Source organism: Podarcis erhardii, assembly GCF_964252035.2.
Source record: "Podarcis erhardii genome assembly, chromosome: 1".
Classification (NCBI taxonomy): Eukaryota; Metazoa; Chordata; class Lepidosauria; order Squamata; family Lacertidae; genus Podarcis; species Podarcis erhardii.
Genome location: NC_138497.1, coordinates 12714142 through 12729500, shown reverse-complemented (window position 1 = coordinate 12729500; position 15359 = coordinate 12714142). Strand labels below are relative to the sequence as shown.

The following is a 15359-nucleotide window of genomic DNA, read 5'->3' as shown; positions in this document are numbered from 1 at the left end:
GCTGCTTCTTCTTCTTCTTCCGAAAACTTTTTTATTATCTAGGTGCTTCTTTTTTTCAGCGCTGTGTGGCAAGATGTACCTGCCCAGATGTACCTGCCCAGCTGCTTTCCTCAATATAAGTACTAGAGGTGTTCTCATCTGGTCACCCCCCAGGGAGCTATCTTCAGGTCACTGAATGATTTCTCTGACGTTAAAATTAATGTCAGAAACAGACACAAGTTGTGACCTTGTTGCAGAACCAGGGCAATATTCCAGCGAGTGCAATTGCCAGATGGACGGAGTCCTGTGACTGCCTGTGGGAATATAGCTCTCCATCCATCCTGTAACCGCCATGGGGTCATTCCACGGCCTCTGCTGTGAACCGAGTGGCTCCAGTTGCCATTTTTTGTTCTGAAAATAGTGTTCGCAGCCAGGGGTATAACGCAGTGATTTAAAACGCTCTCTGGCTCATCAGCAACGAGGAAGGAGTAGACCTTTGCTACGATCACCCATGGTTCGAGAAGGCCTGACCGCATTCAGAGTAGCTTCGTTTATGTTTTCAGACTCCATACAAACATCTGGCGAAACATCTGATGGATGCAGTTCCAGCTCCGGCAGAATCGAGTCGAAACATCTGTCAGTAATAAAAGGGGAGGGCTAGGGGGAAGTTGTAACCCTTTATTTATAGTTAATATATCGTTATTAATGTAGTATTTTAACTGTTTCCATCCTGAACAGGCAGCAACACTTCATGACAGTGAATTGCTAAAAACTGAAAGGAAGCAACTCATTAAAATACAAAACATTGCACACTAAAGGTGATTGGCAGTACAAGCCTATGCTGGATTACTCTGAAGTAAAGGTAAAGGTAAAGGGGCCCCTGACTGTTAAGTCCAGTCTCTGGAGTTGCGGCGCTCATCTCGCTTTATTGGCCGAGGGAGCCGGCGTACAGCTTCTGGGTCATGTGGCCAGCATGACTAAGCCGCTTCTGGCGAAACCAGAGCAGCACACGAAAATGCCATTTACCTTCCCACCTGAGCGGTACCTATTGATCTACTTGCACTTTGACGTTCTTTTGAACTGCTTAGTTGGCAGGAGCTAGGACTGAGCAACGGAAGCTCACCCCGTCACGGGGATTTGAATCACCGACCTTCTGATTGGCAAGCCCTAGGCTCTGTGGTTTAGACCACAGCGCCACCCTAATATATAATAATAATAATAATAATAATAATAATAATAATAATAATAAATAATAATAATAATTTGTTATTTATACCCCGCCCATCTGGCTGAGTTTTCCCAGCCACTCTGGGCGGCTTCCAATTGAGTGTTAAAAACAATACAACACCAAATATTAAAAACTTCCCTAAACAGGGCTGCCTTCAGATGCATTTTCCAAATTTTAATACATACAACTTTCAATTCTCTTCATTTGTCTCATTTCTCCAGACTTCCCCACCCAACCCTCCATGGCTTTCTACTTGATCCTTGTTATGCTGCATATCCGTTTATACCACCCATTTTGATTCTATACAATATCCTAAGTGTTATTTACTGTTGCTCACATTATGTATCCTTACTTGGAAATTTAGCTGGTTGTTGTTCCTCGATAAATATTCTCCAAAGTATTTCCACCCTTCCAGTCCCTCCAAGTGTCCCTATTTTCCAGGGATGTCCCTGATTTTGAGAAGCCATCCCGGTTTCTGATTTGATCCTGGGATGTCCCCACTTTTTCCTTAGGATGTCCCTATTTTCACTGGAGAAATGTTGGAGGGTATGGAGTTATCCGACCCCTTGAGCCTCCTGAAGGCAATCCTGTGTTGAAAAGTTTTTTTTAAAAAAATTTTTAATGCTTTTTTATGTTTTTATATATGTTGAAAGCTGCCCAGAGTGGCTGGGGCAACCCATTAAGATGTGTGGGGTATAAATAGTAAAAAAAATTCTTGGTTCCAGTAAATTTTTGTACCTGTCCCATACCTCTATCAATGAATTCCTGAAGATGTTGTTCCCAAAACCTTTGTGAATTTTCTTCTTATCACACCATAGGTAAGCATGCCATCCAAATCTGTTATCAAAACCTTCAAGATCTAATAATTCCTTATTATCTAATTTTATCCATTCTTTTAACCAGCAAAGACATGCTGCTTCATAATATAATTTCATATCTGGCAGGGCGAAGCCTCCTCTTTCTTTCACATCTGTTAATAACTTATATTTTATTCTTGGCTTCTTGCCCTGCCAGATATACCTTGAAATCACTTTTTGCCACTCTTTGAAAATCCCTATCCCCGTTATAATGGGGATAGTCTGAAATAAAAATAGCATCTTTGGAAGCACACTCATCTTTATCGTAGAAATTCTGCCCCAAAAGGACAGTTTCATTCTGCCCCACACCTCTAAATCTTTCCTTATTTCCTTCCAAACCGGTACATAATTATTCTGGAACAGCTCAATATTTTTGGGTGTTAACCAAATCCCCAAATATTTTACTTTTTTCACAACCTCTATCTCCGTCTGTTGTTGCATTATTTCTATCTTATTTTGTTCCATATTTTAAACAATTGTTTTAGTCTTTTTCTTATTCAGTCTAAATCCTGCCATTTTCCCAAATTGTTCTATTTCTTCCAAAACTTCTTTTACACTTTCCAGTGGTTCTTCAATTGTTATAACCAGATCATCGGCAAAGGCTTTCACTTTATATTCATTCTGCCCCACTGTTACCCCTTTAAAAAAAAAGTTCCACACTGGCTATCTCCGTTAGAAGTTATGAGTGTAAAGAAGATTAATATGAGAGGCAATTGGATAACATATGGCAAAATGGTGATTAAAGAGGAGGGAAAATGGAAGTTAAAACCATATGAACAAATCAAAGAACATGTATATGATTGGTTGCATTATTTACAGGTTAATGAAATGTTTAAAAAAGATATAAAATAATGTGGATATGGAGAAAAAGATTCAAAGTTTCAAGTAGATATAATAAATAATGAATGTAAAATTCTGTCAAAAATGTATAAAATATTGTTGGAATGGAACTTGAAAGATGAAGAGGTTAAATCGGTAATGATACAATGGGCCAAAGACTTTGGTTATAATATACAATTTGATGATTGGGAAAAATTGTGGAAAGAAAATTTGAAATTTACTGCATGTACTGCGTTGAAGGAAAATGTTATGAAAATGTTTTACAGATGGTATATCATGCCGGTAAAATTAACAAAAATGTATAAGACATGTAATAAGTGTTGGAAATGTAAAGAAAAAGAAGGAACATTTTACCATATGTGGTGGGAATGTAAGAAGGTCAAAGGTTTCTGGGATGTGATTTATAATGAATTGAAAAAGATGTTAAAATTTACTTTTGTGAAGAAACCAGAAGCCTTTCTTTTAGGAATGACAGGAAAAGAAATAAGAAGAAAAGACTGTAAACTCTTTCAGTATGCAGTTACAGTGGCAAGGATTTTATTGGCTCAAAAATGGAAACAAGAGGAATTACCGACAATAGAAGAATGGAGATTGAAATTGACAGACTATGCGGAACTGGACAAATTAACTGGGAAAATCAGATATGTCCGAACCAAAGGTTCATAGAAGACTGGGGAAAGTTTGTAGAGTATCTGAAAAATGTATGTGATATACAAACAACGCTAGTGGGGTTTCGAGAGGCGCTGTAAAAACTGAGAGATATTGTCAAAAAGAAATAGAAGGGAGAGGGAAGACAAACGGCAATATGTGTAAGGGGAATGTGTAATTAAGAGATAAACATGGATGATTGCCAGAGAAGCTGAAGGAAGTCCAAAAGAGATGTTTTGTTATAAATTGGTTAAAAATGTACAAATATATTGGAAAATTAATAAAAACTTATTAAAAAAAATAGTAAAAAAATAATCATTATGGAATAGGATATCCCTATTTTCATTGGATAAATGTTGGAGGGTATGCTCTTCCCTCCAATTTCTCTTCATGATTCCTTATCTTAGCTGACATTGTAGCTAAACTGCATGGGGGGCATGTGCCAGCTTGCTTCGTTGCCCAAGAGCTCCTTAGAGCCTCCCAGATTCCCTGCGACCATAAGAGAGCAGTTATGAGAGATCCCGTCAATAGGCCTTTCCATCTCACTGTTCCACAATGAAACTAGAGCAGGGATCAGCAACATGCGGCCCATGGGCCGGATGTGGCCCACAAAGACCATTTTACCAGCTCATGAGCTGCCCCTGAACCGAGCTGCCCACTCGGCGGGTCCCCCGCGCACTGCACTAAATCGGCGCAGCACGGCGCGGTGACTCACCGAGCGGTGCCGGAAATCGCATCTGCGCATGTGCACATACCAGAAATCGCATCTGCGCATGTGCAGATACCAGAAATCACATCTGCGCATGTCCAGATGCCAAAAATTGCTTCTGGGCAGGTGCGATTTTTGGCATCTGGGCATGCGCAGAAGCAATTTCCGGCGCTGCGGACATGTGCAGACGCGATCTCCAGCTTCGCGCTGCGCCAGTCTGGCCCACAGACGATCTCTATGGGGGTGATCCAGCCCACGGCTGGTAAACCTTGCTGATCCCTGAGCTAGAGCTTCAACAGGAGCACCTGCCACGCCAACTGGAAAATCCCCCAGAGCATTTGGAAATCCCTCAGAATCCATCAGCCTCGGCGGGGGGCAGGGGGGACAACAACTGATCTAATCGGTCCCCCACCCCTGCAGTACGGGGGGGGGGGGGGAATCAGTCGTAGTCAATCCAAACCTCACCACAGAGGGATCTGCCCATCACAACAGGGCAATATTTGCCAGATGCGAATGTTTTAAAATTTATATTAAAAATTAATCGTGAGGCAGACCAAGGCTCCCCCCCCCAACCAGAACTTGCTGGAACCTTTCAGGTGGGCGGCATTGCCATTGTAAGAGAACGTTGGAATTGTTGGGTGGTTAGCTCTGGAACCTCTTTTTCTAGAAAAAACTTGGTACTGAAGGAGACTAGCAATTATTATGGACCAGTAGGTTTCAATGTAATGTCTACTAAATGAACACTGAATAAACCAACCATTTTGTATGCCCTGAACATAAAAGTTTAAATCTCGTATGTGCCTCACCATCAACTAAACAACTGTGAGCAACTGGGGCAGTTTAGACAGTCGTGTGGCAGAATGCCAGCAGAACTCATATGCCATGTATCTCTTCTCTGGCTCTAGGCAAGAGTAAAAGACAAGGATTTCCTGCTATCCACAGTTCGCTATATTTACATACTAAACACTGTTTAGCTGACAACAGTGTTCTTACTTAAAGTTTACCTCATAAAATTTTGGTTTTTCCTCAGGGGCCATGACTGCATATTGCGGCAGTGAATCTCATAGTTTAACTACACATACTTTGTGGAGAAATACTTCCTTCTGCCTGTCCTGAACATTTAGCTTCTCACATGATTCTGAGTTCTAGTATGACAAGAAGAACACATCTTCTCTCTGTTGACTTTCTTCATAGAATGCAAAATTTTATATGCCTCTATCATGTCCCCCCACTTTCTCTAAAGCAAGTTACGGAAATGTTCCTAATCCTACATAAGGGAGTTACTGTATTCCATCCCCATGTTCATTTTAGTTTCTCTTTTCCAGCTCTAACAATATCTATTTTGAAGTGTGGGGTAAAGGTAAAGCAACTAAATACGGTACTCTCATGTTTGGCCACAAACCATAGATGTGATTTTATGAGGCAAGCAGTCCCGTATCCTAATGATTCCTAACACGCAATCTGCCTCCCCCCCCCCCCATAGCTTCCACAGGCTGAGGTAACATCTTCACTGAGCTATTTACCTCAGCACCAAGATTTCTTTTCCTGGTCAGTCATTGATAATTCAGACAATTTATTTATCCCCCACGCATCTTACTGGGTTGCGCCAGCCACTCTGGGCAGCTTCCAACATATATAAAAACCATAAGAAAACATTAAACATTAAAAAAAAACCAACACTTCCCTATACAGGATTGCCTTCAGGCGGCTTGGGGGTCGGATAACTCCATATCCTCCATCATTTCTCCAATGAAAATAGGGACATCCTAAGGAAAAGCAGGACATTCCGGGATCAAATCAGAAACCAGGATGGGTTCTCTAAATCAGGGATCTCCCTAGAAAATAGAGACAGTTGTAAGGTCTGCCTTTAATCGCCTTTGGCTTTTTAATGAACGCAAAATTTCCCCTTCCGCACAACTACTCAAAGAATTGATGCTTTTGAATTATGGTGCTGGAGGAGACTCTTGAGAGTCCCATGGACTGCAAGAAGATCAAACCTATCCATTCTGAAGGAAATCAGCCCTGAGTGCTCACTGGAAGGACAGATCCTGAAGCTGAGGCTCCAATACTTTGGCCACCTCATGAGAAGAGAAGACTCCCTGGAAAAGACCCTGATGTTGGGAAAGATGGAGGGCACAAGGAGAAGGGGACGACAGAGGACGAGATGGTTGGACAGTGTTCTTGAAGCTACCAGCATGAGTTTGACCAAACTGTGGTAGGCAGTGGAAGACAGGAGTGCCTGGCGTGCTCTGGTCCATGGGGTCACGAAGAGTCGGACACAACTAAACGACTAAACAACAACTACTTTAAAAAATGCCAGAGCCCCGCCTGATTCTGCATCCACCCATCTTAATCCCAAAATTCTTCTCTGTGAAGAAAAATAATATCCGACTACACTCCATTGCTTTTGACAGCTGCTGGACATGCAGAAATCCCAAGCTGTGCAGCTTTAACCAGCATGGCAGAGAAGGATTGACCTGTTGAATTTCAGTAGTTATTCTGCACTTTGTGTTTCAAAATCTAGCCAGCTCCAATGCCTGCCATTTTCTCTGCATGCCTTTAGAGTGGGCTGCTTCCATTAGTTACTGACAGTTAGATATAGCCTTGCTGGGGAGTTGTGGTGTTGTGAAATCTGCCTTTCTCAGCACTTGGAAGAGCAGGACCAGAATGTTGATGAGCTTTCCAAGGCAATGTATGAAGTGGGGTGGGGGGTGGGGAATTCCCAGGCATCCCATAATTCAGGGAGGCTAATTTAGTGAAATGATTCCGCAATGATGGAAGAGATGCAGTTGGAATCCCACACAGGGTTTTGCAAAAGAGAAAGAAGGGGAGGCGGGGATTGTGCATGTGTGCGTGCCTGCCTGTAAAAATTGTTGTTTTTAAACAAAGAAAGAAAACTTCAGCGTTTTCCATTATTGCAGAGATGTAGTGACTGGCCATTTTGCACAATCACTGGAGAAATTTGAAAGTTTTAGCTAAGGAGTGACTCAGCACACAGTGATCTAAGATCTTTGGTATCTCCCTACCCCACAACTCCCCCCCCCGCCTGACTCTGCAGTTTGATGACAGCCGCTAGATTCCCAGAAACACACGGTTATTATTTCCAAGAGGAATGTATAAGGTCTGCATTTGTGCATGTAGTAAAAATGTTGGGAGTGAAAGATGAGTCAGGGGAGAATTAAAGAAACCTTGTATTACTTAGCAAGGGCTTGTGCTTTGACCAAAGGCAGCAGCTAAGCTTTTACTTTGGTGGAGGGCAAGGAACATGCTGCAGTTTGCTCCTTCATTTACAGTGACATGGAGGGGCACGGAGGGGATATCTTGGGGGACGCTGGTGGGTTAAGCCCCCTACTCGATCTGGGAGTTTGCCACCTCTGTCATATAGTCTTCCATCTTTCCACTGACCAGCTACCTGTATTTACTTAAAAGTGTGCGTTAAAGGCTAATCCCGCTGCGTAAAGACAGCTTAAATGAAGAGCAGAGCCGACCTCTGCCAACAGGCTGGAAGTCATACAGAGCTTTGGACTGGAAAGGTTGGGCTGCATACAGGGAAAGCTTATTTTAATAGGGCAAAGTGCACTGAACTTTTCTCCTGGGCTGAGCTTGTTGCGGCAGAGAAGGCCCTGCCAAATGCAGTTGACCTTGAACGCAGGTGCAAGCTTCAGATCCATCTCTGGCAAACAAATTAAGGGTGTTTTTTTAAAAAAAAGAAATGCAGGGAAATAAATCTTTCAATGACAAAAGGGAGCGAACACACCATAAAGGCAGTCATTATCTCCACACACATGAACCTCCAGCGGATGCCAGGGTACAGCTTTGGACATCCAAAAGATTATTAAGAGAAGCGAGTGTGAGGACGCTTGACTCAGCCATGATCCCTCACGTGTGCTTTGATGTGTGCCCAAAGTTGCTTTGAGCTTTGAAGGCCTTCTCCAATGGTAACTTCCTCAGAGCTGTAAATAGCAAATTCCAAGTGGCCATTTTTAGTCAGGACCATGGCAGGGAGATAAAGAGTTAAGCTTTATATCCCTGCCAGATTCCTCCGGCTAATTAGGTTTTCCCTTAGCTGTTATTTAAATAAGCAAAAAACCAAAAGTGCATCATACACTTTTAGGGGTACCGATTCCAACTCCCAGGGCCTAGGGCCCTTCTCAGAGTCCTCCAGCTCCAACTCTCTGAGCTCCTCCCTTCCCCGAGCATCTGATCATCTCCTCCAGGACACCTCCATGGGACTCATGACAAACACTCCTTAATTAACCACCATCATATAATCTCTCTGCAAACTAATCAGGATGAATGCTCAGTCAGCAGGTCATCTCAAATGCATCTTATCTGTTGCATTCTAAGTAACACAAAGCAGCAACTTGCACAAACATAATGGCTTCTGCTTGCACAAAGGGACTTTCCCTCCTCATCTCTTTCCCCTGCAGCCCCCTAAATCTGTTCCAGGGGTTCCCCCAACTCTGGAGCAGATCTGGGGACAGTGTGGAATGCAAGGGGGAGAGGAAGGGAAAGTCCCATTGTGCAAGTGAAAGCCGTTCTGCTTGTTCAATTATTTAGCTGAATACTGCTTTGTGTTTTTAATAACACCCGATGAACTCAGTGGTGCTCGCTTCTGAATAGAGATACACTGAACCGCACACTTGGTGAACAAATGGCAAGGACCAATAAGATTGTTATTAATCTTTCGCATAACATTTTTTGTTTGCTTCTGTTCTTTGAGCAATGTGTGCTTCCTCTGCCCTACACATTTTATGTGTACACATTTTAGCCTGACCTTTTAAAAAGGAGCAGAATATACTCTCTCCTTCTGCCACAGGCAGGTTACCTAGAATTACCAGACATTTTTTGCTAGTAGGACTACTGTACTTTTCATCAGGTGATGCTTTTGTCAGCGTTTTGCCAATGCAAGTCAAGAGAAAAGTGCCATTTGATAAATTTCTGCTGTTTGCTCGACTTTTTAAATCATTGGAGCCATACGAGGAAAGAAAACAAAAGTTGCTTGTCTGTCCTCTGCTATTCATTACGCAAGGAACAGTAATTATGCATCTAGGGATGATCTGGGCTTGGTATAACCGTACTACTGTGGGGAAATATACATCAGTGTGGTGTAGTGATTAAAGTGTCAGACTAGGACCTGGGAGACCAGGGTTCAAATCCACACTCAGCCATAGATCTCACTGGCTGACCTTGGGCTAGTCACTAACTCTCAGCCTATCCTACCTCATAGGGTTGTTGTTGTTGTGAGGAGGAGAACTATGTGTGCCACCTTGAGCTCCTTGGGGACAATAAATAAAATAAATAAACATTTCATGATAGGGTCTAGAAAGGGCCCAGCAACAAGACAATACTGCAGCAATAAAGTAATGAAGGAAACAGCAGTGAGGCAGCTACAAAACTGTAAAAGGGAATAAAAAGAAAGAAGGAAGGAGGGAAGGAAGGAAGGAAAACTGGGGCACTGCATCCTTGAACATTAGCAACAAGGAATATTTTCACAGAGAAGCAATGGAGAAGATTCACTCCCTCCCCCTAGCATTGTGGGAAAATATTCTATAGTCTAGGAGGTGGCCAGGACCTTGAGAGGTTGCCTGAGATAAATGACAACTAACATTACACATTAAAATGTCTGTAAACTTTCATGGGGGAAATAGCCACACGTCGATGTGGAGAACTCAACTTCCGATTGGAAAAACGAGGAACTGAAAGAAATAGGAATTGACACAGTTACCCATCCCTAATGACAACTGCAGCCCAGTGGCAAATATCACTTTTTGCCTAAAGTAGTGAAGAGTGTGGTGGCTTGGACAGCTTCGGTCATGCTTGGAAGAAATGAATTATCTAGACCGCTTTTCAATTGGGCTATAGGCCTAAGTTCAGCACTGAAGCAACCTTTGTCATCCTCGTTGATCACCTACACCAAGAGAGAGGGAGTATGACTCTAGATTCTCCTACATGTCTTGAGGGCTTTGGATACCATCAACCTCCTAGCGTGGCTTTGCAAGGTGGGAGATGGCAACACTGCAAGACCATTTGCATAGAGTAGCATTTGGGGAGTTCTGCTTTTCCCCACAGTGTTTGTACTGTGGGGTCCCCCATGGTCTCACCTTATTGCCCATGCTTGTTAACATCTGTTCGGTGGTTCTCAAAGGGTGTGGCGCTCCACACAGGTGTGGCAGGAGAAGATGGCAAGCATGGCAGGAAGGTTCAAGGGCAATGAAACATTTGAACATTTCAGTGTAGTATAGTAGAGTATTAAAGGTGTTGTTTTTTTTTGTTTTTTTTTGCAGAATATGGATAGATATGGAACAGGGATTTTCAACTCTGACAAACATGAAAGATCAGAAAAGAGAAAGGCTTCTTTGTGTTGATGAGATGAGGGTTTGTCTCAAATTCAACCTAATATAAATGAAATTCCCTGGCAAAGGCAAGCTCATACCTCTCATTGATTTTGTAGACATACTTAAGATACATATAAGAGGCTCATTTATATTTTGGGAATGATTAATTTGCTTATAAAGCTGCATTGTTGTACACTTCCTGAATGTCCCACGATCATATTATAAGGTAGTTGTGTTCTGTGTTATAAACCAAGCACCGCTAGGAATTGCTTCTTTTTGTTTTCCAATGTATTTCTTATCGATAATATGTACGGCGTGGCATGAGAAAATTTCTGAAAGTGTGGCCCAGGGAAAAAAGTTTGAGAACCACTGATCTATATGAAGCCAGTGGGGGAGATCATTTGGAGATATGCAGTGAGGTGTCACCAATATGCCGTTGACATCAGCTCTTTCTCTCCATACAGATTGCAGCTTATGTACATTGTGCATATTGCTATAATCCTCTACAGCATCACCCCCATTCCTATGCTCATTGGTACTCTAAAAGAACTCTAAAACAGTAAGTTAGACCCGACTTACTATTGCAGAAGCCATGTTGGCCATGCTTCAGAAACAGTTGTGCTTTTAAATGCTTGAAAATTCTAATTTGAATAATTATTTCTACCAGGTTTCCCAGGAAAGACATAAAGCTAAACAATCTGCAATTTTCTTTCCCTCCCTCTCAATGTTTTTAAAAACTGGTGTTTCCTTGGCCACTTGCCAGTCCTCGGATATGGATGCTGAGCTTAAGGTTGCATTACAGTACATAGTTTTGTTAGAAGAAATTCAGTTTCATATCTGAGTTCTTTAAAAGCTCTTGGTGGGTGCCATCCAGACCCTGTGAGTTGCTCATTTTTAATTTGTCACAAAGGCCTAGAACTTTGTGCCTTGTCACCACTATTTGCCTCAGTTCCTCAAATTCCTTTCCTGGGAAAATCAGTTTAGGTACACGGATCTTTCCCTGATCATTCAGCTTTTCTTCAGTCTCCTATTTCTCTTTTGGCTCGTCGTCATTATTATTATTATTATTATTTACTTAATTTGTATAGTGCCCTTCATCCGCAGATCACAGGGTGGTTCACAACATAAAAATACAAAATTAGAACACAAAATACACAAGAAAGCAAAAACAAACCAATAACCCCCCCTTGTCATCCAAACATCTAGTCACCTCCCTAGCCAATTTCTAATATATTTAAAGCTGTTGTTGCTGGTGGTCTTCTTGTTTTTTGTAGTGTGCTTCCTGAAATCTTTCTATTTGCCTCATTTCTTTTGCAAAGGTGTGTGTTTCTTTTCGTTCTCCTTGTATGGGCAAGACTTCTGCTTTCTAAAGAAAACTGTTCTGCGATAAACTTCCTTGACTCTACTTGTTAACCACGCCAGCATCCTCTTGGCAGTAACTTCCCTGGCCTGTAGTACTATACATACTCACTGCGCTTCTGTTAGTGTAATTTTGAACAGCTTCCCCAAGCATTTTAGAAAGATTTGACCCTTTCGATCAGTAAGGGGAAGCTCTGGCTGGTGGACCTAATCAGGCCAAAAGGCTGTTTCAGTCAAGTCAAACTGTGCCCACCTAGACCAGGTGCACAGCCTGGGAATCATATTTGACTTACAGCTGTCCATGGAGACGCAGGTCAATTCTATGTCCAGGGCAGCTGTTTACCAGCTCCATCTGGTACGCAGGCTGAGAGCCTACCTGCCCGCAGACTGTCTTGCCAGAGTGGTGCATGCCCTAGTTATCTCCCGCTTGGACTACTGCAATGCGCTCTATGTGGGACTACCTTTGAAGATGACTTGGAAACTACAACTAATCCAGAATGTGACAGCTAGACTGGTGACTGGGAGTGGCTGCCGGGACCATATAACACTGGTCTTGAAAGACCTACATTGGCTCCCAGTACGTTTCCAAGCACAATTCAAAGTGTTGGTGCTGACCTTTAAAGCCCTAAATGGCCTCGGCCCAGTATACCTGGAGGAGCGGCTCTACCTCCATCGTTCAGCCCAGACACTGAGGTCCAGCTCTGAGGGTCTTCTGCTGGTTCCCTCATTGTGAGAAGCAAAATTACAGGGAACCAGGCAGAGGGTCTTCTTGGTAGTGGTGCCCTCCTTGTGGAACACCCTCTCTTCAGATGTCAAGGAAAAAACAACTATTTGACTTTTAGAAGACATCTGAAGGCCGCCCTGTTTAGGAAAGTTTTTAAGGATTGATGTTTTTATTATGTTTTCTATATGTTGTAAGCTGCCCAGAGCGACTGGGGAAACCCAGCCAGATGGGCGGGGTATAAATAAATTACTACTACTACTACTACTACTACTACTACACCGGACCTCGTTTATGCAGCAGGTAAAGACATAGCTGGGCCTAATGGTGTTTTGTGTGCACTGGGTTATGCAATGGGTTATGCAAATACTGATCATCACCCGATTTCACACTGCTGGGCGAGAAAGGTCTGCTGACATCATTGTTGACATGAAATGATTGACAAGCAGGCAGCCCCTCCCATCTGTCAAACTTGGTCCAGTTCCCTCATCCTGCTGCCCTTGACTTTCGCATCCTTCAGCTTCCTTTTCACCATTTTGGGCAACTTTCCTTTTTTCAAGTCCAGTATGACTGTGCGGGGGTCTTTCTTAGCCGCAGCCCATTTGACATGTATGGTGAATTACAATTTACGGCTGTGCTCAGTGTCCCCAGTGAGGCCAGCAACACTTTACATCTCTAACCAAGTCCTGGGCGCCTCTTAAGATGAAGTCCAGACTCTTCTCCCCTCTGGCCAGAGGTGGGGAGAGAAGCACAATTCGCTTTTGAGTGAAGGAGGATTGTGTGTGTATGCTCTGAGTAAATGCATGCGAGTGTATCGAGTGCTCTATGTATGTGAGAGCTCAGAGCAAGCGCATGTGTATGTCTTGAGTGTGCTATGTGTGAAGCTGCTGAGTAAAGCCTATGTATGTCAAAACAAAACGCTGCGCCTGTTTTGAGTGCATGAGAATGCTGAGTAAGAGCATGCGTGCGTGTTGAATGTGTCAGTGTGCTGAATAGGTGCACGCGTGTGCTTTGGGCGTGTTGCGTGCGAGAGAGTGCACGTTTCGAGAGCTGGTTTTGCTGAGCAAGCGTCTGAGTTTGGAGGCACGTGTGAAGTGTTCAGCGTGTGCTGGATGCGGCAGTGTGCTAAGTGCATGCGTGTGCCGCCTGTGCATGTTGGGGGTGGGTGGGTTGAGAGAGTGCTGAGCGGGTGCGCGCGCTGTTGTGTCGCGTGCGCTGAATTGCCCGAGGAAGAGCATGCATGCAACGCGCGGGTGTCTTTCCAGCGTCCTGGGGGGGGGGGGGAAACAAACATTGCCTGGAAACTGGGAGTGGAGCATGCCGGGCAGTAGGACCCCGCGGGCGAGAGCCGGCGTGTGTGTGTTTGTGCGCGTGAGCGTGTGAGTGCGCGCGCGAGTGACTCAAAGAGGGGAAAGGAAGGGAGGCTGGAGGAACTGGGAGCAGCAGCAAAAGCAGCAGCGGCGGCGGCGGCGGCGGCGGCAAGGGCAACGCGTCGAGCTCGCGACGCCCGGGCAGCCGCACTGCTCCGAGGAAGCCCCGCAGGAGAGACCAGGAGCCGCCGGCCGCCTCCCCATTCAGAGCCCTCGCAGGCGGGAGCTCAATGGGCTGATTCCCTGCGAGACCAGCAAGGAGGCGGCGGCGGCGGCGGCGCCCGGCAGCAGCAGCAGCAGCAACAGCAGCAGCCCGCCTAGGCCTCGGCTCCGGCCAGCCGCTCCGCTTGCACCCTCCCAGGCATGTAAGTGGCCGCCGGCGTCCCCGGGCCTCGGATGGGGAGGGAGCAGCCGCGGGGCCTTGCTCAGCCCCCTTTGGCTTGGGTGTGCGCGCGCGCGCGTGTGGGGGGGGGGTTTGGGGGGGGCGCCCCCCTTTTTTTTGGTGCATTGTCTGGAGCGCCTGTTCGGAGCGGCGCGGCGCTCTCGCCCTTTCTCCGAGGCGGCTTGTTTGCTTGCAAACCTCCCGCTGCAAAAGTGAGCCTCCTTTGCAGGCCTTAGATGAGATGTGTGTGTGTGTTTTCTTTAAATAATATCTTGAAATATCCTTTTTTGTGTGCATTGCAGTGGCGGCGGCGGCGGCTCCCTTTTGCTCCTGCCTGCAGATGCGCCTGGGCTTTGGAAACGCCTGCTCCCCAAAAGCGAGAGGGGTGGGAGAAGAGAGGAAGGAGGGGAATGGCCTCTTTGTGCGTGCCTTTGGGGTGGGGTGCGCGCTGGGCTGGGGGGGGGGCTTCTCCCCCTGTAGAAAAAACTTGCACCTTTCCCAACCCTCTTTTTTTCCTTTTGGGACCGCTGCGTTGTGGGGTGTCAGGTGGGTCTTGTGGTGGGTCCTGGGTTTGCACCCTCCATTTGCTTTACTCTCTCTATCCCGCCCCCCCTTCTTTCCTCTATGCGGTGTTTGTTTACCTCAGGCTTCTCCATTGCTGCCCACAGCTGTTGGAGGAGGAAGGAGGTTTTCAGGTCCCTCCTTCTTCCACTTCTGAGATAACTGGGTCTCCTGCCCTACCCACCAGCAATGTATACGCTTTCCAGGCGTTGGGTTATTTTATATTTCTTAGAACAGCCCCCCCCCCCATCCTCACAAACCCAGTGCCATAAAAACCAGGCCTTTGCCACCCCCACCTTCTCATTCGCCAACCGAATCTTTTATGTGAGACATGCAGGGCTGATTCACACATTACTTTATTTTATTT

General features: G+C 44.9%; 1 protein-coding gene across 1 annotated transcript in view; it reads left to right on the top strand.

Annotated features, from left to right (window-relative positions):
• The first annotated feature begins 13961 nt into the window (after positions 1-13961).
• Positions 13962-15359, top strand: part of AKT1 (AKT serine/threonine kinase 1) — a 120226-nt gene continuing 118828 nt past the window's right edge. Inside the window, exon 1 of the mRNA XM_081863148.1 lies at positions 13962-14414. The gene's annotated coding sequence lies outside the window, so the exon portion shown is untranslated. The remainder of the gene's footprint in view (positions 14415-15359) is intronic.